The 22626-nt window shown below is 45.3% G+C and overlaps 1 protein-coding gene across 3 annotated transcripts in view; it reads right to left on the bottom strand.

Moving 5' to 3' along the window:
* Positions 1 to 22626, bottom strand: part of LOC137375106 (solute carrier organic anion transporter family member 2A1-like) — a 433007-nt gene that overhangs the window by 49943 nt on the left and 360438 nt on the right. The window lies entirely within an intron of this gene.

Below are 22626 nucleotides of genomic sequence, written 5' to 3'. Positions count from 1 at the left end.
TTGTTTGGTATCTCATTGCTGAAGAAGGCAATAACACAACGATGTGTATTATATTCTCGGAAGCCCTTGTGCAGTCATGGTCAAATTCTTTACAACTGTTTCATTTTACCCGAAGACTAATGTTAACTTAATGCAGGAGGGGTGACTCGAGGTTGGCTACATCAGCTGCAAGGTGACGAAGGCTCTGGTCCCTGAGTGAGGGTATGGCCCCTTTAAGAACCTCCCCCTGGAGAAGGATGAGATTTTCCCAAGCCAGGTGAGCATTAAAGGGGAGATAGGGGAAGTAAAGGTTGAAAGAGGCCATGAAATGAAGGGCTACAACAACAACAGCAGCAACTTATATTCATATATCACCACGAATGTGATAAAACGTCCCAAGGCACTTCACAAGAACATTATAGAGCAAAATATGATACCAAGCCACATAAGGAGATATTAGGTCAGATGACTAAAAGCTTGGACAAACAGAGTGGTTTTAAGGAAAGTGAGTTAGAGATGTGGAGAGGTTTAGGGAGGGAATTCCAGAGTTTAGGGCCCAGACAACTGAAGGCACTGCCACCAATGGTGGAATGATTAAAATTGGGGATGCACAAGAGGCAAGAATTAGAGCAGCGCAGATATCTCAGAGGTTTGTGGGGCTGGAGGAGATTACAGAGATAGGGAGGGGTGAGGCCATGGAGAGATTTGAAAACAAGGATGAGAATTTTAACATCAGGGCATTGCTTGACTGGGAGCCAATGTAGGGCAGCGAGCACAGAGGAATTCACTTGGTGCAAGTTAGGACATGGCAGCAGCATTTGGATTACCTAAAGTTTACGGAGGGTAGAATGTAGAAGGACAGCCTGATGTGCATTGGAATAGTCAAGTCTAGAGGCAACAAAGGCATGAATGAGCTGAGGTAGGAGCGAAGTGATGTGATCTTACAGAGGTGTAAATAGACAGTCTAGCGATGGCATGGATATGAGGTTGGAAGCTCATCTCAGGGTTAAATGTGACACCAAGATTGTAAGCAGACTGGCTTAATTTCAGGCTGTTGCCAGGGTGAGGTATGGAGTCAGTATCTAGGGAAGAGTTTGGAGCATAGGAGCAGGAGTAGGCCATCAAGCCTGCTTCACCATTCAATTAGACAATATAGAATAAAGGGTACAATTCTAAAGGGGGTGAAGGAGCAGAGGGACCTGGTTGTATATGTGCATAAGTCATTAAAGATGGCAGGACAGGTTGACAGATTGGTTAATAAAGCATACAGTATCCTGGGTTTTATTAATAGGGACATAGAGTACAAGAACAAGGAAGTTATGTTGAACTTGTATAAGACAATAGTTTGTCCTCAGCTGGAGTATTGCATCCAATTCTGGGCGCTGCACTTGAGGAAAGACGTGAGGGCATTGGAGAGAGTACAGAAGAGATTCATAAGAATGGTTCCAGGGATAAGGAATTTCAGTTATGAAGATATATTGGAGAAGTTAGGACTGTTTTCCTTGGAGAAGAGAAGGCGGAGAGGTGATTTTATAGAGATATTCAAAATCATGAGAGGTCTGGACAGAGTAGATAGAGAGAAATTGTTCCCACTCGTGAAAGGATCGAGAACGAGAGAGCACAGATTTAAAGTATTTGCTAAGAGAAGCAAAAGTGACATGAGGAAAAACCTTTTCATGCAGTGAGTGGGTAATGTCTGGAATACGCTGCCTGAGGGTGTGGTGGAGGCAGGTTCAATTGAAGCATTCAAAAGGGAATTAGACAGTTATATGAAAAGGAAGAATGTGCAGCATTATACTATAGGGGCCCCAGTAGTCAGAGGGAATTGGAGCAGCATATATGTAGGGAAATCACAGATAGGTGTAGAAATTATAGGGTTGTAATAGTGATTTTAACTTCCCTAATATTGACTGGGACTGCCTTAATGCTAAGGGATTAGATGACGAAGAATTTGTTAAGTGTGTCCAGGATAGTTTTCTGAAGCAGTATGTGGATGGCCCTACTAGAGAAGGGGCTACACTCGACCTCCTCTTAGGAAATGAGGATGGGCAGGTAATTGATGTGTCAGTGGGGGAGCACTTTGGGACCAGTGACCATAACTCTATTAGCTTCATGATAGTTATGGAAAAGGATAGGACTGGTCCTCAGGTTGAAGTCCTAAATTGGGGGAAGGCTAATTTCGATGGCATCAGACAGGAACTCTCAAAAATTGAATGGGAGAGGCTGATTACAGGTAAAGGGACATCTGGCAAATGGGAGGCTTTTATAAGTGAGATAGGAAGAGTTCAGGGCCAGCATGTTCCTGTTAGATGGAAGAGGAACGCTGGCAAGTTTGGGGAACCTTAGTTGACGAGGAATATTGAGGGTCTGGTCAGGACAAAGAAGGAGGCATATGTCAGGAAGAGGCAACTGGGATCAAGCGAGTCCCTCGAGGAGTACAGGGGAAGTAGGACTACACTTAAGGAAATTAGGAGGGCGAAAAGGGGCCTTGAGATTTCCCTGGCAGATAAGATAAAGGAGAATCCTAAAAGATTCTATAAGTATATTAAGCGTAAAAAGGTAGCTCGGGAGAGAGTAGGTCCCCTAAAGGATCAGTGTGACAATCTATGTATGGAGCCACGGGAAGTGGGCGAGGTCTTAAATGAATATTTCTCGTCCGTATTTACCGTGGAGAAGGTCATGGAAGCTAATGAGTTCAAGGGAGGGAACAGCAATATCCTGGAGCATATCAACATTACAAAGGAGGAGGTGTTGGAGGTTTTGAAGCGCATTAAGGTGGATAAATCCCCAGGGCCTGACCAGGTCTATCCTAGGATGCTATGGGAAGCAAGGGAGGAGATTGCTGGGGCCATGGCAGAGATTTTTGTATCATCGTTAGCCACGGGTGAGGTACCGGAAGACTGTAGGATAGCTAATATTGTGCCTTTATTTAAGAAGGGCAGCAGGGATAAGCCAGGAAACTACAGGCCGGTGAGCTTTACATCAATGGTGGGCAAGTTATTTGAAAGGATTCTGAGAGACAGGATTTATATGCATTTGGAAAGGCATGGTCTGATTAGGGATAGTCAGCATGGCTTTGTGCGTGGGAAATCATGTCTCACAAATTTGATTGAGTCTTTCGAGGAGGTGACCAAGAGGATTGACGAGGGCAGGGTGATGGACGTTGTCTACATGGACTTTAGCAAGGCCTTTGACAAGGTCCCATATGGTAGGCTGGTCCAGAAGGTGCAAACACATGGGATCCAGGGTGAGCTAGCAAATTGGATACAAAATTGGCTTGGTGATAGGAGGCAGAGGGTGGTAGTGGAGGGCTGTTTTTCAGATTGGAGGCCAGTGACCAGTGGTGTACCACAGGGATCGGTGCTGGGCCCTCTGTTGTTTGTCATTTATATTAATGACTTGGATGTGAATGTAAGGGGCATGATTAGTAAGTTTGCAGATGACACCAAAATTGGTGGTATAGTGGACAGTGAAGAAGGTTGTCTAAGGTTACAACAGGATATAGACCAACTGGGAAAGTGGGCAAGGGATTGGCAAATTGAATTTAATGCAGTCAAGTGTGAAGTGATGCATTTTGGGAAGTTAAACCGGGGCAGGACATATACAGTGAATAGCAGGGCCCTGGGGAGTGTTCTTGAGCAGAGAGACCTTGGGGTGCAGGTACATAGTTCCCTGAAAGTGACAACAGAGGTAGACAGGGTGGTGAAGAAGGCGTATGGCATGCTTGCCTTCATCGGCCGAGGCATTGAGTACAAGAGTTGGGACGTCATGTTGCAGTTGTACATAACGTTGGTCAGGCCGCATTTGGAGTACTGTGTGCAGTTCTGGTCGCCGCACTACAGGAAAGATGTGATGGAGCAAAGGAGGCTAAGAGGGGACGTGATAGAGGTATATAAAATTATGAGAGGCATAGATAGGGTAGATAGCCAGAGTTTGTTTCCCATGGCCAACCGTGTCAAAGGCTACAGACAGGTCGAGAAAGACGAGGAGAGAAAGTTTACCTTTGTCACAGTCATTTGTGACTTTGAAAGGAGCTGTTTCGGTACTTTGATGGGATTAAAACATGGAGTTCTGGGAAAGATGGGAATGGGTTTGGGAGGCAGCAGCACATTCAAGGATATTGGAGAGAAAGGAATGTTGGGAGCTGGGATGATAATTTGCAAGGACAGTTTTGGATAGTTTTGTTTGAGGAGAGCTGTGATGATGGCTGATTTAAAAGGAGAGGGGGACAACATCTGAAGAGAGAACTATTTACAATATTGGTTAACATGGGGACCAGGTGAGGAATTTGGATGAGCAGCAGTTTTATGTGAGTAGGATCGAGGGGACTGGAGGTGGGTCTCACGGACAACATGTGCTCTGAGAAAGCATCAGGGAAGATAGGAGAGAAACTAGAGAAAGTTGCGAGTCCGGGGCGAGGGCAGAAGGAGTATTCTGGGATGTTTGGCCAGCTGGGCCAGTGGAAGGGAGGGATGTGGCAGAGGCAGCTGGTCAGATGGTCTCAATCTTAGTGACAAGATCATGAGCTCCTCGCACTTCCTGGTGGAGGTGAGAGTGGGGGGGGGGGGGGGGGGGGGTACGGGGAGAGGGATTTCAGAAGAGGCTATGCAGAAGAGAAAAGAAGCTGGGTGTTATCTTTGCATTCCGGAATAATCCTGGAATTGTGAGCAGGTTTAGCAGTGGAGAGCGCAACCCAATAGTGTTTTACGTGGTCTAGCCAGATCTTATGATGGAAAGCTGAACCAGTTGTCCACCATATCCTATGAAATCTGCTTTGTTTGGAAATAAGGGCCATACCTCGGGGAATGGCCAGAATGAGATAGAGTAACGGGCTTCACTGGAGACCAGGGAATCAAAGGTGAGGGTGCAGTTGAGCAAATTAGTAACTGCAGGAATGTTGTGGCAAATGGAGTTCCAAAGGCGAGACAGTGGAGATTTTGAAAACGCAGTAGTAAGGGAATTGGGAGATAGTTTTTTCCAGGGATGGATATGGTAGAAGATAGTATTGGGGCATGGAAGGGGGATATGGGTAGGGGGTGGTACAAGGAATTGATCAGAGATAGCTTCATGTGTAATTGATACAATGGGACTAGCAAGATCATGTTGGATGGCAAGGTCAAGGGGATGACTGTGAATATGGGTTGGATGGTTTACATGGAGGGAGCAATTTAGGAAGGATAAGAGGGCAGTGAACTCAGAGGAGAGAGAACATGATGAGTTGAGATGGAGCTTGAAATTGAAAAGTCTTCAGTGGGGAGGCTGAGGGAGGAAAGCAGTGAAGATATCTTGGTGATAACATTTTTATTGTGCTTGAGAGGTGGTAGAAATGATTTTAGGAAGAGGTGAGAGGGGTTCAACAAGATGAGATGCTCAAAGGAGAAGGTGCCAGGAGGGGTCTGGGTAAGGATAAGGTGCGATCTGGTGATGTCACATCACCACTGCGATGGTCCTTGTGGTGCAAGTGGTGGGCAATGTAGCCAGACAGGGAGGCTTCATTCAGTGGTAAGGTGTCATCACCCCTCAGCCAGGTTTCTGTTGAGGTCATGATGTTAATGCAACCTTACACAATAAGTTCATGGATGGCAAGCGACTTGTTCACTAGTGAAAAGGCATTCTGGAGAGTGATGCATAGAGGGGCAGAGAAAGCAGAGTCCACAGGGTCAGCAGGAGGAGGGGTGACTTCGACGGGGAAGTGATTGGCAAGATTAGCGCCTAATGGGCGGACTGGGCAGGAAGGTTGATGAGAGAGTCGGATGATCGGGGCAATCGGGTTTGCTGCTCTTAATGAGCCAGCACCAAGTGCCTCAATGAGTCCTTCGAAGGATGCCAAGAGATGCTCAGATGCTGCAGGCTGATCTTAGGGGGAATCAAGCCTGGGATTGTGGCAAGAGGGTAGAAAGGTTGAGGAGTACTGGAGGGTTGGGGTAAGGAATTGGGAGGGCTGAGAATTGAAAAGAGGCATGACAATAGAAGAGAGGGTCTAGGATGGGTAAAGAGAAAAGAAATATCAAAAAGAAAAAAGTGGAAATATATTGATCGGCTCGGGTCCGGAGTGACAGCCAAAATGCACAAGCAAATGGACTCAGGGAAAGCTCAAATTACATAGGCATGCTTACATAAACATTTTGATACATAAAAACCTGATAGAAAATCAGGACACGAAGGTCGGTGGAGTTGTGGATAGTGTCGAAGGGTGTTGTAGGGTACAGAGGGACATAGATAGGGTGCAGAGCTGGGCTGAGAGATGGCAAATGGAGTTTAATGCGGAGAAGTGTGAGGTGATTCACTTTGGAAGGAGTAACAGCAATGCAGAGTACTGGGCTAATGGGAAGATTCTTGGTAGTGTAGATGAACAGAGAGATCTTGGTGTCCAGGTACATAAATCCCTGAAAGTTGCTACCCAGGTTAATAGGGCTGTTAAGAAGGCATATGGTGTGTTAGCTTTTATTAGTAGGGGGATCGAGTTTCGGAGCCACGAGGTCATGATGCAGCTGTACAAAACTCTGGTGAGGCCGCACCTTGAGTATTGCGTGCAGTTCTGGTCACCGCATTATAGGAAGGATGTGGAAGCTTTGGAAAGGGTGCAGAGGAGATTTACGAAGAAAGGCTGAGGGACTTGGGGTTGTTTTCGTTAGAGAGAAGGAGGAGGAGAGGTGACTTAATAGAGACATACAAGATAATCAGAGGGTTAGATAGGGTGGATAGTGAGAGTCTTTTTCCTCGGATGATGATGGCAAACACGAGGGGACATAGCTTTAAGTTGAGGGGTGAAAGATATAGGACAGATGTCAGAGGTAGTTTCTTTACGCAGAGAGTAGTAGGGGCGTGGAACGCCCTGCCTGCAACAGTAGTAGACTCGCCAACTTTAAGGGCATTTAAGTGGTCATTGGATAGACATATGGATGAAAATGGAATAGTGTAGGTCAGATGGTTTCACAGGTTGGCGCAACATCGAGGGCCGAAGGGCCTGTACTGCGCTGTAATGTTCTAATCTAATCTAATTCTAAAAATGGGAAATAGGAGATAATAGGAAGGAGTCCAGAGTTTGGAGGTCCTGTGGTGGGATAATGGTGAAGTTAGCAGAGTGGAGCGTCAATAAACTGTTGTCCAAGTTCGAAGAAATATGTACCGGGTGAAGTCCAGAAGCTTTTTGAGGTTAAAGTGTTGGAGGATGCACTAATGCGGATATTTTCATGGGAATGAGCATGCAGGAGAGGTACAGAATCCATTGCAGGATAAAAAGATGATGGCAGAGTTTGAGGGCACCATAAAACCCAGAAGGAGCAGAGTTTTGTTCTTTAGCCCGGGTGGGCGATATTCTGGCCTGAAACAGACTGAAGCTGAATAACCGGTATAACTAGTGGCCAGTTGTAAGAATAGAGGTTTGACATAACTTGACCAAATTTAAAATTGACCAATTTTTACCAGCATCCTTTGCAAGGCCAAAATACTTTTCAATTTAAAACAAAACCTGCTAAAAGCTGCAGGTTGCTTTTTCACAGATAAACATGGACCACTGAACTGCGAAGGAGATCACAATGTTTAGTCGAGAACCCCAGGGACATAAAGTAGGACTGAAACCAAAAGACAACCATGCTTCAAAGCTGTGTTAAGTCTTGCAGTTAAACCATGCCTAATTAAGAAATGCTTGCTGGAATGCAAAAAATAATTAGTGTGTAGAATCTTAGTATGATTTCAATAGTCTGATGAGTTCAGAGAACATAAGCTCTGTAAGCTAGTTTACAAATTGGGGAAGAGATGTTTAAGGGAAGATAATGTAAAAGCTTGGCTGATCAAAGACAGAAGGCATATATGAAAGCTCCAGAGGCTGATGGATGATGGACAATGTCAGGGCGGGATTTCTCTCTCTGGTTCAAACAAAACAACTTGAAGCTCCATTAGATAATGTATGGTTGCAAAGGACGTTTACTGGACAGTGAGTTCCCGTCAGTATAACATCCTGTCAGTGTTTGGAAAAAAACTGTACAAAATGCGGTTGTTAAAGGAATCTCTTTACTGCAGTCAAAAGGAGGTGACATTGTTCAGTCATCTCAAGACCTGCAATCAACAAGGATCAGTGCTGGGACCTTTGCTGTTTGTAGTATATATAAATGATTTGGAGGAAAATGTAGCAGGTCTGATTAGTAAGTTTGCGGACGACACAAAGGTTGGTGGAGTTGCGGATAATGATGAGGATTGTCAGAGGATACAGCAGGATATAGATCGGTTGGAGATTTGGGCGGAGAAATGGCAGATGGAGTTTAATCCGGAAAAATATGAGGTAATGCATTTTGGAAGGTCGAATGCAGGTGGGAGGTACACAGTAAATGGCAGAACCCTTCGGAGTATTGACAGGCAGAGAGATCTGGGCGTACAGGTCCACAGGTCACTGAAAGTGGCAACACAGGTGGATAAGGTAGTCAAGAAGGCATACGGCATGCTTGCCTTCATCGGTCGGGGCATAGAGTATAAAAATTGGCAAGTCATGTTGCAGCTGTACAGAACCTTAGTTAGGACACACTTAGAATATTGCCTGCAATTCTGGTCGCCACACTACCAGAAGGACGTGGAGGCTTTGGAGAGGGTACAGAGGAGGTTTATCAGGATGTTGCCTGGTCTGGAGGGCATTAGCTATGAGGAGAGGTTGGAAAAACTCAGATTGTTTTCACTGGAACGACGGAGGTGCAGGGGTGACATGATAGAGGTTTACAAAGTTATGAGTGGCATGGACAGAGTGAATAGTCAGAAGCTTTTTCCAGGGTGGAAGAGTCAGTTACTAGGGGACATAGGTTTAAGGTGCGAGGGGCAAAGTTTAGAGGGGATGTGCGAGGCAAGTTTTTTACACAGAGGGTGGTGAGTGCCTGGAACTTGCTGCCAGGGGAGGTGGTGGAAGCAGGTACGATAGCGACGTTTAAGAGACATCTTGACAAATACATGAATAGGATGGGAATAGAGGGTTATGGGCCCCGGAAGTGCAGAAGGTGTTAGTTTAGGCAGGCATCAAGATCAGCGCAGGCTTGGAGGGCTGAATGGCCTGTTCCTGTGCTGTACTGTTCTTTGTTCTTTTGTTCTTTGACTGATCGTCCATTGGTAGTTGTATGTACAGTTATCTCTTGTAACATTATTGGTGTACTGCTCGCTTTGTAGTGTTTGTACAACTAATTTTAGATTGTGAGGTAGTGTTGGTTTTGAATCAGTCTTGAAAATAAATAAAATCTTAGAGATGGAAATTGTGTGTCCTGTGTAACTTCTCATAAATTTCAAGTAAAAGAACTAAGGTTCTGTACAGCTGCAACATGACTTGCCAATTTTTATACTCTATGCCCCGACCGATGAATGCAAGCATGCCGTATGCCTTCTTGACTACCTTATCCACCTGCGTTGCCACTTTCAGTGACCTGTGGACCTGTACGCCCAGATCTCTCTGCCTGTCAATACTCCGAAGGGTTCTGCTATTTACTGTATACTTCCCACCTGTATTAGAACGTCCAAAATGCATTACCTCACATTTGTCCGGATTTAACTCCATCTGCCATATCTCCGCCCAAGTCTCCAACTGATCTATATCCTGCTGTATCCTCTGACAATCCTCATCATTATCCGCAACTCCACCAACCTTTGTGTCATCCACAAACTTACTAATCAGACCAGCTACATTTTCCTCCAAATCATTTATATAAACTACAAACAGCAAAGGTCCCAGCACTGATCCCTGCGGAACACCACTAGTCACATCCCTCCATTCAGCAAAGCACCCTTCCACTGATACCCTCTGTCTTCTATGATCAAGCCAGTTCTGTATCCATCTTGCCAGCTCACCTCTGATCCCGTGTGACTTCACCTTTTGTACCTGTCTGCCATGAGGGACCTTGTCAAAGACTTTACTGAAGTCCAAAGAGACAACATCCACTGCCCTTCCTTCATCAATCATCTTCGTCACTTCATAAAAGAATCATCAACCGGTAGACTCCCGGAGTGAGGCCTTACACAGTCACAGGCTCAGCAGCAGATTGAAGTCTCTCAATCACACCGTGCTGGGTAAGGGCTGTAAACTAATCTAAGGTACTTTAAATATTGCAAAAGAGCAGCAGAGCAGAGCCAAAAGTTAGGCCTTTTGGATATAGCCAGTGTAGTCCAGAACAGAAGCATTCCCTTTATGAAGAAAGAAGTTCAGGAATTGAAGCCTGAGGCAAAACTCAGACTCAGATTTAGATTCCTCACAGGTCAAAGAGCAGCAGACAGAAGCAGAGTCTTCAGAGTTTATTTCAATGTAATCCAGCGCAGAAACGTGGTCTTGATGACCAGAGAAGTCCAAGAATTTGAAACCAAGTTTGAGAGAAAATCCATGTCCAGGTCATTTTACAGATCTTTACCAGAGCTCACTAGATCAGATCAGGAGATGGGGTTTGAACTAACAAACAAACAGATACTGTTGAAACTAATAGTTAAATTGAAATTTGCACGAAAATGCACTCACTAAGAATTAGGGGAAATTAAACAGTAGAAAAGAAGATTTAGGGGGAGATAGGGCAAAGGATGGCAGCAAATGGGCAAGGATAGGTGTGCATAGTGAGGAGCTCCCTAGACAACTGTCTGCCCAGGAGCCATCTTACATCCCAGCTAAAAGATGATTTGTGTGAATTTGAGTTGGGTAATATGCATTGAAATAAGGTGTTTGGAATTTGGATTGACCAAGGAGCATTGTTTGTAAAAGAAAGAAAGCGCCCTGGTGGTGGGGCCTTGTGGATGAGATGAGGGTGTCGCTGGCAAGGCCAGCATTTATTGCCCATCCCTAATTGCCCTTGATAACTGAGTGGCTTGCTAGGCCATTTCAGAAGGCGGTTAAGAGTTAACTACTTTGCTGTGGGTCTGGAGTCACATGCAGGCCAGACCAGGTAAGGCTGGCAGATTTCCTTCCCTAAAGGATATTAGTGAACCTGATGGGTTTTTACAGCAATCTAGGAGATTCATGATCATCATTATTGAGACTATTGTTCAATTCCAGATTTATTATTCATTAAATGAATATATTAATTACATTTCACCAGTTGCCATGGTGGGATTTGAACCCATGCCCCCAGAGTATTAACATGGGCCTCTGGATTACAAGTCAAGTGACATTACCACTCTGCCATCATCTCCCTAATTTTGTAAAAACACAACACTTTTGTGTTAGTTTCAGGAAGGCAAGAGTTATTCCTTAAAAAACTGCATGAAAAATTGAAGTTATTTCTTTGCTCAAAAGAGATATTTTGACAAATACCATGACATCAATTCTGACCCTTTTCATTTTACTATCCGTAATGCCTTCTTTTCTCCCACGTTTTCCTCTTTGATGAGTATTGCTTCAATGGTAGCATTCTAGCCTGAGTTGTTGGATTGCCTCAAGTCCCACACGAGACAGCCTCGGCTCGCAGGAGACCACTGTTCCGTAATTTAAATCCTGGGTTGATATCCAGTGGGGCTCTCGTGTCTGATGGGTCTGGAGTGGAAAAGTCAAATCTACCCATCCCCCACCAGCCCTCCACATCCAGGCACACACCCCAGTAGGACGTTTGGTCAGGCTAACAATCTGCCCATGTAAAAAAGGTTGATAGAAAAATGTATCTGCTGAATGCAAAAGCAGTAAGAGAAGTGGGTTACCTTGTGTGCTGCAATCATAGATCATAAGATCATAAGAACTAGGAGCAGGAGTAGGCCGTCCGGCCCTTCAAGCCTGCTCCGCCATTCAATAAGATCATGGCTGATCTTTTCGTGGACTCAGATCCACTTACCCGCGCTCTCACCGTATCCCTTAATTCCTTTATTGTTCAAAAAGATATCTGCCTTAGCTTTAAAAACGTTTACTGAAGAAGCGTCAACTACTTCACTGGGCAAGGAATTCCATAGATTAACAACCCTCTGGGTGAAGAAGTTCCTTCTTAATTCAGTCCTAAATCTGCTCACTCTAATCTTGAGGCTATGCCCTCTTGTCCTAGCTTCACCTGCCAGTGGAAACATCCTCTCTACTTGTATCTTATCTATTCCCTTCATAATTTTATATGTTTCTATAAGATCCCCTCTCATTCTTCTGAATTCCAATGAATATAATCCCAATCTACTCAGTCTCTCCTCATAAGCCAACCCCCTCAACTCCGGAATCAACCTAGTGAACCTCCTCTGCACCCTCTCCAGTGCCAGTACATCCTTTCTCAAGTGAAGGAGACCAAAACTGCACACAGTACTCCAGGTGCGGCCTCACCAGTACCTTATACAGAAGTTGTCTCTTTTAGTAGTAAAGCAATTGAAATTAAGTTATTGTAATGTAAGGGATAAATATTGATCATTATATAAAAATTACATTTCATTCTTAGAGCTCATAACTAGTCACTGTTTTCTTGCAGCTGTCCGCTTTTAATTGGGCTGATTTATTTAGTCCTGTAATGATTAATATCTTCATGATGTGCTTGTTTTCACATCTTGTCTGCTGGTGTCAATTCAAGCTGGCATGTCTCTGAATTTGTTCAGTATAAATGATGTTTTAGCCTTGGAATCATTCACAGGGTCTCTGAAGGTTACATTTTGGCCCACTTTAGTGGAAATAGCTTTTCTTCCCCGTGTCTTTGTATTTCTAAGAAGCTCTTTTTTTGCTAACTTCTCCTGGAACTCGTCGAGAGGAACCAGGTCTTGCCTTCGAGGCACCTCAGCATGGAGTTGCCCTCTCCTTCCTGCAGCCTCAGCAGTGGCCACCACTAATGGTGGTGCAATGGAAAGTATTGCAGAGTGAACGAAGACAAGACCAGTTTTGGCAGCGGAACTAGTTTGGGGTTGATACATGAGGAAAGGTTTTTTCACACAGCAAGTGGTTAGGATCTGCAATGCACTGCCTGAGAGTGTGCTGGAGGCAGGTTCACTCGAGGCCTTCAAAAGGGAATTAGACTGCTTTTTGAAAAGGAAGAAGGTGCAGGGTTATGGGGAGAAGTGGGGGGGGGAAATGGCATGAGGTGAATTGCTCTTTCGGAGAGCTGGTGCAGATATGATAAGCCGAATAGCCTTCTTCTGTGCTGTAACAATTCTGTGATTCTATGGGGAGAGAGGGCACTATGAAACAGGGCAAGAGAGAGAGGAACAATAGGGTTGATTTTGGATGGATCCAGGAGTCTGGGGAGTAGGCGGGCTAGTGGAAATGTTTTTGGATTAACACTAGAACATGGGAAGAGAGCAGTGCAAGGGGATTCATTTAGAATATTTTATTGCATTATGGGACAAAGCAGGGCCAGTGCGATTCATATTGGATTGATACAGAGCAAGGAGAGTGTGGGGCAGTGGGTTAGTTTTTTAAATTCTTTCATGGGATGTGGGCATCACTGACAAGGCCAGCGTTTTTTTGCCCATCTCTGATTGCCCTTGAGAAGGTAGTGAGTGGTGAGCTGCCTTCTTGAACCGCTGGTGTAGGTTCACCTAAAGTGTTGTTAGGAAGGGAGTTCCAGGATTTTGACCCAGCAACAGTGAAGGAACGGTCATTTAGTTCCAGGTCAGGATGGTGTGTAGCTTGAATGAGAACTTGCAGGTGTTGGTGTTCACATACATCTGCTGCCCTTGTCCTTAAAGGTGGTAAAAGTCACGGGTTTGGAAGGTACTGTTGAAAGAGCCTTGGTGAGTTGCCACAGTGCAAGTTGTGTCTGGTGCCACTCTGCGTCGGTGATGGAGGGAGTGAATATTTAAGGTGGTGTATGGGGTACTCAGCATGAGAGAGCCACCCTCAAATGGCTCGGAACGCATACTGTCCATCCGACGGCTCACCGCCTCTGGTCCAGTACACCTACTCAGCATCTATGCTCCAACACTCTGCTCCCCACCTGAAGTTAAAGACCAGTTCTACGAGGAACTCCATAATATCATTAGTAGCATCCCCAACACCGAACACCTATTCCTGCTGGGGGACTTTAATGCCAGGGTTGGTGCCAACCATGACTCATGGCCCTCCTGCCTTGGGCACTATGGCATTGGAAGGATGAATGAGAATGGACAGAGACTGCTGGAGTTGTGTACCTATCATAACCTCTGCATCACCAACTCGTTCTTTTACACTAAACCCTGTCACCAGGTTTCTTGGAGACACCCAAGATCATGTCGTTGGCACCAGCTGGATCTCATCGTCACAAGGCGAGCCTCTATAAACAGCATTCAAATCACATGCAGCTTCCACAGTGCGGACTGCGACACCGACCATCCCTGGTGTGCAGCAAGGTTAGACTCAAACCAAAGAAACTGCATCATTCCAAGCAGAAGGGCCACCCGCGCATCAACACTAACAGAATTTCATATTCACAGCTGTTACATAAGTTTCTAAATTCACTTGAAAAAGTCCTTCAAAACACTCCTACAGGGGATGCAGAGACGAAGTGGGCTCACATCAGAGACGCCATCTGTGACTCAGCAATGACCACCTATGGCAAACGTGTGAAGCGGAATGCAGACTGGTTTCAATCTCACTTTGAAGAGCTGGAACCTGTCATAGCCGCTAAGCGCATTGCACTGCTGAACTACAAGAAAGCCCCCAGCAAGTTAACATCTTAAGCACTTAAAACAGCCAGAAGCGCTGCACAAAGAACAGCCAGGCACTGCGCAAATGACTACTGGCAACATCTATGCAGTCATATTCAGCTGGCCTCCGACACCAGAAACATCAGAGGAATGTATGATGGCATTAAGAGAGCTTTCGGGCCAACCATCAAGAAGGTCGCCCCCCTCAAATCTAAATCAGGGGACATAATCACTGACCAACGCAAACAAATGGACCGCTGGGTGGAGCACTACCTAGAGCTGTACTCCAGGGAAAATGTTGTCACTGAGACTGCCCTCAATGCAGCCCAGCCTCTATCAGTCATGGATGAGCTGGACAAATAGCCAACAAAATCGGAACTCAGTGATGCCATTGATTCTCTAGTCAGTCGAAAAGCCCCTGGGAAGGACGGCATTACCCCTGAAATCATCAAGAGTGCCAAACCTGCTATACTCTCAGCACTCTCCGAACTGCTTTGCCTGTGCTGGGATGAGGGAGCAGTACCACAGGACATGTGCGATGCCAATATCATCACCCTCTATAAGAACAAGGGTGACAGCGGTGACTGCAACAACTACCGTGGAATCTCCCTGCTCAGCATAGTGGGGAAAGTCTTCGCTCGAGTCACTTTAAACAGGCTCCAGAAGCTGGCTGAATGTGTCGAGCAGAGAGATCCACCATTGACATGCTGTTCTCCCTTCGCCAGCTACATGAGAAATGTCACGAACAACAGATGCCCCTCTACGTTACTTTCATTGATCTCACCAAAGCCTTTGACCTCGTCAGCAGACGTGGTCTCTTCAGACTACTAGAAAAGATCGGATGTCCACCAAAACTACTAAGTATCATCACCTCATTCCATGACAATATGAAAGGCACAATTCAGCATAGCGGCACCTCATCAGACCCCTTTCCTATCCCGAGTGGCGTGAAACAGGGCTGTGTTCTCGCACCTGCACTGTTTGGGATCTTCTTCTCCCTGCTGCTCTCACATGCGTTCAAGTCTTCAGAAGAAGGAATTTTCCTCCATACAAGATCAGATGGCAGGTTGTTCAATCTTGCCCGTCTAAGAGCGAAGACCAAAGTACGGAAGGTCCTCATCAGGGAACTCCTCTTTGCTGACGATGCTGCATTAACATCCCACACTGAATAGTGTCTGCAGAGACTCATCGACAGGATTACGGCTGCCTGCAATGAATTTGGCCTAACCATCAGCCTCAATAAAACCAACATCATGGGACAGGATGTCAGAAATACTCCATCCATCAATATCGGCAACCACGCTCTGGAAGTGGTTCAAGAGTTCACCTACCTAGGCTCAACTATCACCAGTAACCTGTCTCTCGATGCAGAAATCAACAAGCGCATGGGAAAGGCTTCCACTGCTATGTCCAGACTGGCCAAGAGAGTGTGGGAAAATGGCGCACTGACACGGAACACAAAAGTCCAAGTGTATCAAGCCTGTGTCTTCAGTACCTTGCTCTATGGCAGCGAGGCCTGGACAACGTACGTCAGCCAAGAGCGACGTCTCAAATCATTCCATCTTCGCTGCCTCCGGAGAATCCTTGGCATCAGGTGGCAGGACCATATCTCCAACACAGAAGTCCTCGAGGCGGCCAACATCCCCAGCATCTACACCCTACAGAGCCAGCGGTGCTTGAGATGGCTTGGCCATGTGAGCTGCATGGAAGATGGCAGGATCCCCAAGGACACATTGTACAGCGAGCTCGTCACCAGTATCAGACCCACCGGCCGTCCATGTCTTCGCTTTAAAGATGTCTGCAAACGCAACATGAAGTCTTGTGACATTGATCACAAGTCATGCGGACAGCCATAAAGGTGGGGCCAAAGAGTGGCGAGGTGAAGAGACTTAGCTGTTGGCAGGAAAAAAGACAGAAGCGCAAGGGGAGAGCCAACTGTGTAACAGCCCCGACAACCGATTTTATCTGCAGCAGTGGTGGAAGAGTCTGTCACTCTAGTATTGGCCTTTATAGCCACTCCAGGCGCTGCTTCACAAACCACTGGCCACCTCTAGGCACTCACCTATTGTCTCTCGAGACAAGGAGGCCAAAGAAGAAGATGGGGTACTGATCAAGCAGGCTGCTTTCTCCTGGATGGCCTTGTGCTTCTTGAGTGTTGTTGGAGCTGCACCCATCCAGGCAAGTGGAGAATATTCCATCACACTCCTGACTTGTGCCTTGTAGATGGTGGACAGGCTTTGGGGAGTCAGGAGGTGAGTTACTCGCTGCAGAATTCCCAGCCTATGACCTGCTCTTGTAGCCACAATATTTATATGGCTACTCCAGTTCAGTTTCTGGTCAATGGTAACCCCCAGGATATTGACAGTGGGGGATTCAGCGATGGTAATGCCATTGAATGTCAAGGGGAGATGGTTAGATTCTCTTGTTTAAGATGGTCATTGCCTGGCACTTGTGTGGCACGAATGTTACTTACCACTGATTCGTCTAAGCCTGGATGTTGTCCAGGTCTTGCTGCATTTCTACACGGACTGCTTCAGTATCTGAGGAGTCACGAATGGTGCTGAAGATTGTGCAATCATCAGCGAACATCCCCACTTCTGACCTTCTGATGGAGGGAAGGTCATTGATGAAGCAGCTGAAGATGGTTGGGCCAAGGACACTACCCTGAGGAACTCCTGCAGTGATGTCCTGGGAATGAGATGATCGACATCCAACAACCACAACCATCTTCCTTTGTGCTAGGTATGACTCCAACCAGCAGAGAGTTTCCCCCTGATTCCCATTGAATTCAGTTTGATATCCAGGACAATCACTCTCACCTCACCTCTGGAGTTCAGCTCTTTTGTCCATGTTTGAACCAAGGCTGCAATGAGGTCAGGGGTTGAGCGGCCCTGGCAGAACCGAAACTGTGTGAAAGTGAGCAGGTTATTGCTGAGCAAGTGCTGCTTGATCGCACTGTCGACGATACCTTCCATCACTTTGCTGATGATATGGAGTAGACTGATGAGGCAGTAATTGACCGGGTTGGTTTATCCTGCTTTTTGTGGACAGGACATACCTGGACAATTTTCCACATTGCTGGGTAGTTACCGCTGTTGTAGCTGTACTGGAACAGCGTAGCTAGGAGTGCGGCAAGTTCTGGAGCACAGGTCGTCAGTACTATTGCTGGAATATTGTCAGGACCCATAGCCTTTGCAGTATCCAGTGCCTTCAGTCGTTTCTTGATGTCACGTGGAGTGAATCGGATTGGCTGAAGTCTGGCATTTGTGATGCTGGGGACTTCAGGAGGAGGCCGAGATGGATCATCAACTCAGCACTTCTGGCTGAAGATGGACGCAAATGCTTCAACCTTATCTTTCGCACTGATGTGCTGGGCTCCCCCATCATTGAGGATATGGATATTTGTGCAGCCTCCTCATCCTATTAGTTGTTTAATTGTCCAGCACCATTCACGACTGGATGTGGCAGGACTGCAGAGCTTAGATCTGATCCATTGGTTGTAGAATCGCTTAGCCCTATCGATCTCATGCTGCTTCCGCTGTTTGTCATGCATGTAGTCTATATTGTAGACTCAGCAGGCTGACAACACATTTTGAGGTATGCCTGGTGCTGCTCCTGACATACTCTCCTGCACTCTTCATTGAACCAGGGTTGGTCCCCCGGCTTGACCGTAATGGTAGAGTGGGGGATATGTCGGGCCATGAGGTTACAGATTGTGGTTGATGGCCGCTGCTGATGGCCCACAGCTCCTCATGGATGCCCAGTTTTGTGGTGCCAGATCTGTTCTGAATCTATCCCATTTAGCACGATGGTAGTGCCACACAACACGAAGGAGGGTGTTCTCAATGTGAAGGCGGGACCTCGTTTTCACAATGAATGTGCGGTGGTCACTTCTACCAATACTGTCATGGACAGATGCATCTGCAATAGGTAGATAGGTGAAGACGAGGTCTGGTAGCTTTTTCCCGCTTGTTGTTTCCCTCACTACCTGTCGTAGTTTTGGATTCATACAGTGCTACGGGTGGAGTGTGTTGCAGAGCGATTAGTTTTGGGTTGCTACTGGGCTCTGCAGAGATAGTGGTGCACTGGTTTGGTTTTGGATTGCTTCAGGTCTTAGGGGAGACAGTGGGGCAGTAGGATTCTTTTGGGATTCATACTAACCTGTCGGGAGGAAGATGGCAAGGGGATTAGTTTGCAATTCATGCAGGGCTTTGGAGAGAGAGGTGTCATAGTATTTGTTTGGGATTACTACTAGGCTATTGTGAGAGTGCAGGCAATGATATTAGTTAGGGATTGATATTGGGCTATAAAGAGAGAGGGACAGTCGGATTAGTTTTGGAATGATACTGGGCAGTGGAGAGAATGAGTTAATGATGAGACTGATTGTTACCAGAAAATAAAAGGAAGGGACAGAACGTGTGAACGTCATATTGCACCAAGGAATCGTACAAGAGCAGGGAAATTTGATAATAGAACAAACTTAAAGGCTTTGTATCTGAAAATGCATGAAGCATTCGGAATAAAATAAACGAGTTAACAGCGCAAATAGAGACAAATGGGTATGATTTAGTGGTGATTACTGAGACGTGGTTTCAGGGAAACCAGGCTTAGGAATTGAATATCCAAAGGTACTCAGTATTTCAGAAGGATAGGCAGGAAGGAAAAGGAGGAAGTGTAACTTTGTTAGTAAAGGAAGAGATCAGTGCTGTAGAGAGAAACAATATAGGCACTGGAAATCAAGACATGGAATCAGTCTGGGTAGAAATAAGAAATAGCAAGGGAAAGAAGTCCTAGCTGGTGTAATCTATAGGTACCCATACAGTAGTTCTGCAGTGGGGCACAGTATAAAACAATAAATATTGGGGGCTTGTAAGAAAGGTACTGCAATAGTCATGGGTGATTTTAATATGCATATAGACTGGATTAATCAAATTGGCAAGGGTAGCCTGGAGAGAGAGAGAGTTCATTGAAGGTATTAAGATTGTTTTTTGGAGCTATATGTTGTGGAACCAACCAGGGAGCAGGCTATTCTAGATTTAGTATTGTGTAATGAGGTGGGTTTAATAAATAATCTCATAGTTAAGGATCCTCTAGGGAGGAGTGATCATAGCATGCTAGAATTTCAAGTTCAGTTCGAGGGCGAGAAACTGGAGTCCCACACTAGCGTTCTGGAGTTAAACAAAGGTAATTACATAGGCATGAGGACAGATTTGGCCCTAGTGGGCAGGAAGACTAAAAGGTAGGACAGTTGATGAGCAGTGGCAGATGTTTAAGGAGATATTCAATTCCTTCCAACGGCACAGTGGCGCAGTGGTTAGCACCGCAGCCTCACAGCTCCAGGGACCCGGGTTCGATTCCGGGTACTGCCTGTGTGGAGTTTGCAAGTTCTCCCTGTGTCTGCGTGGGTTTTCTCCGGGTGCTCCGGTTTCCTCCCACAAGCCAAAAGACTTGCAGGTTGATAGGTAAATTGGCCATTATAAATTGTCACTAGTATAGGTAGGTGGTAGGGAAATATAGGGACAGGTGGGGATGTTTGGTAGGAATATGGGATAAGTGTAGGATTAGTATAAATGGGTGGTTGATGTTCGGCACAGACTCGGTGGGCCGAAGGGCCTGTTTCAGTGCTGTATCTCTAATCTAAAAATCTAATCTAAAATATATTCCAGAGAGGAAGAAAGATTCTAAAAGGGGGGGGAAAACATCCATGGCTAAGCAAGGAAGTTAAGGATAACATATAGACAAAAACTAAGGCATACCATATTGCAAAGGCCAGTGGCAGGCTGGAAGATTGGGAAACTTTTAAAGATCAACAAAGGGTTACTAAAAATGTAATAAAAGGATCAAAGGTAAATTATGAAAGAAAACTAGCGCAACATATAAAATCGGATAGCAAAAGCTTCTGTAAGTATATAAAAGGTAAGAGAGTAGCTAAAGTGAATGTTGGTCCTTTGGAGGATGAGACTGGGGAGTTAATAGAGGGGAACACAGAAATGGCAGAGACATTAAATCAGTATTTTGCCTCAGTTTTCATGGTGGAGGACACTAGTATCATCCCAATAGTAACAGGAAATGCAGAGATTATAGAAAGAGAGGAACTTCGAAAAATCATCATCACTAGGGAAAAAGTACTGAGCAAACTATCTGGATTGAAGGCAGACAAGTCCCCAGGGCCTGGTGGCCTGCATCCTAGGGTCTTAAAGGAAGTGGCAGTGGAGATAGTGGATCCATTGGTTTTAATATTCCAAAATTCTCTGGATGCGGGAAAGGTTCCAGTGGATTGGAAAAATGCTAATATAATGTCCTTATTCAAAAAAGGAGGGAGGCAGAAAGTAGGAAACTATAGACCAGTTAGTTTAACATCTGTCATTGGGAAATTGTTAGAATCCATTATTAAGGAAGTAATAACAGGACATTTAGAAAGTCAAAATGCAATCCATCAGAGTCAGCATGGTTTTATGAAGGGTAAATCGTGTTTGACTAATTTGCTAGAGTTCGTCGAAGCTGTAACAAGCAAAGTGGATAATGGGGATCCTGTAGATGTAGTATATCTGGACTTCCAGAAGGCATTTGATAAGGTGCTGCACAAAAGGTTAATACACAAGGTAAGATCACATGGTGTTAAGGGCAATTTATTAGCTTGGATAGAGGATTGGCTAACCAACAGAAAACAGAGAGTCGGGATAAATGGGTCTTTTTCTGGTTGGCAAGATGTAAATAGTGGGGTGACACAGGGTTCGGTCCTCGGGCCCCAACTATTTACAATATATATTCATAAGTTGGATGCAAGGAAAGAAGGTACTTTAGCCAAATTTGCAGATGACACTAAAATAGGAGGGATAGATAGTAAGTTGCAATAAAGAAATAAGAAATTTACAAATGGATATGGATAGTTTAGGTGAATGGGCCAAAATTTGGCAGATGGAGTTTAACGTGGATGAGTGTGAGGTTATCCATTTTGGTTGGAAAAATAGAAAGGTAAATTATCTAAATGGAGAGAAACTTCAGAATGCTTCGGTGCAGAGATCTGGGTGTCCTCGTGCATGAATCGCAGAAAGCTAGTATGCAGGTACAGCAGGTAATAAGGAAGGCAAATGGAATTTTGGCATTTATTGCTAAAGGAATAGAATATGAAAGTAGGGAGGTGTTGCTGCAACTGCACAAGGCATTAGTGAGAGCACCTGGAGTATTGCGTACAGTTTTGGTCCCTTTACTTGAGGAGGGATGTAGTTGCATTGGCAGCAGTTCAGAGGAGGTTCACTCGATTGATTCCAGAGATGAGGGGTTTGTCTTATGAAGAGAGATTGAGCAGTTTAGGCTTTTACGGTCCAGAGTTTAGAAGAATGAGAGGAGATCTAATTGAGGTATATAAGATGATTAACGGGGTTGACAAAGTAGATGTAGAGAGGATGTTTCCTCTTGTGAGGCAATCTAGAATGAGAGGTCATAGTTTTAGGATAAGGGGTAGCAGATTTAAAACAGAGATGAGGAGAAATTACTTCTCTCAAAGGGTTGTGAGTCTGTCGAATTCACTACCTCAGAGTGCGGTGGATGCCGGGACATTGAGTAAATTTAAGGAGGAGAGAGACAGATTTTTAATTAGTAATGGGTTGAAGGGTTATGAAGAACGGGCAGGAAAGTGGAGTTGAGGCGGAGATGAGATCAGCCATGATGGTATTGAATGGTGGAGCAGGCTCGAGGGGCTGAATTGCCTATTCCTGCTCCGAGTTCTTATGACATTATAAGCTTATGAGGCAGTAGGATTAGAGTATGAATGATTCAAACGTTGGAGAGTGTGGAGCACTGGGATTTATTTTATTCTTTCATGGGATGTGGACGTTGTTGGTTAGGCCAGCATTTGTTGCCCATCCCTAATTGCCCTTGACAACTTAGTGGTTTTCTCGGCCATTTCAGAGGGCAGTTAAGAGTCAACCACATTGCTGTGGGACTGGAGTCACATGTAGGCCAAACAAGGTAAGGACGACGGATTTCCTTTCCTAAAGGATGTTAGTAAACCAGAATGTTTTTTACGACAATCGATGATAGTTTCATGGCACCATTACTGACACTAGCTTTCAATTCCAGATTTTATTATTAATTAATTGAATGTAAAATGCACCAGCT

This window comes from Heterodontus francisci, chromosome 11 (genome assembly GCF_036365525.1).
Source record: "Heterodontus francisci isolate sHetFra1 chromosome 11, sHetFra1.hap1, whole genome shotgun sequence".
Taxonomy (NCBI): domain Eukaryota; kingdom Metazoa; phylum Chordata; class Chondrichthyes; order Heterodontiformes; family Heterodontidae; genus Heterodontus; species Heterodontus francisci.
The sequence above is the reverse complement of the archived record's forward strand: the minus strand, read 5'-3'. Positions and strand labels throughout refer to the sequence as shown.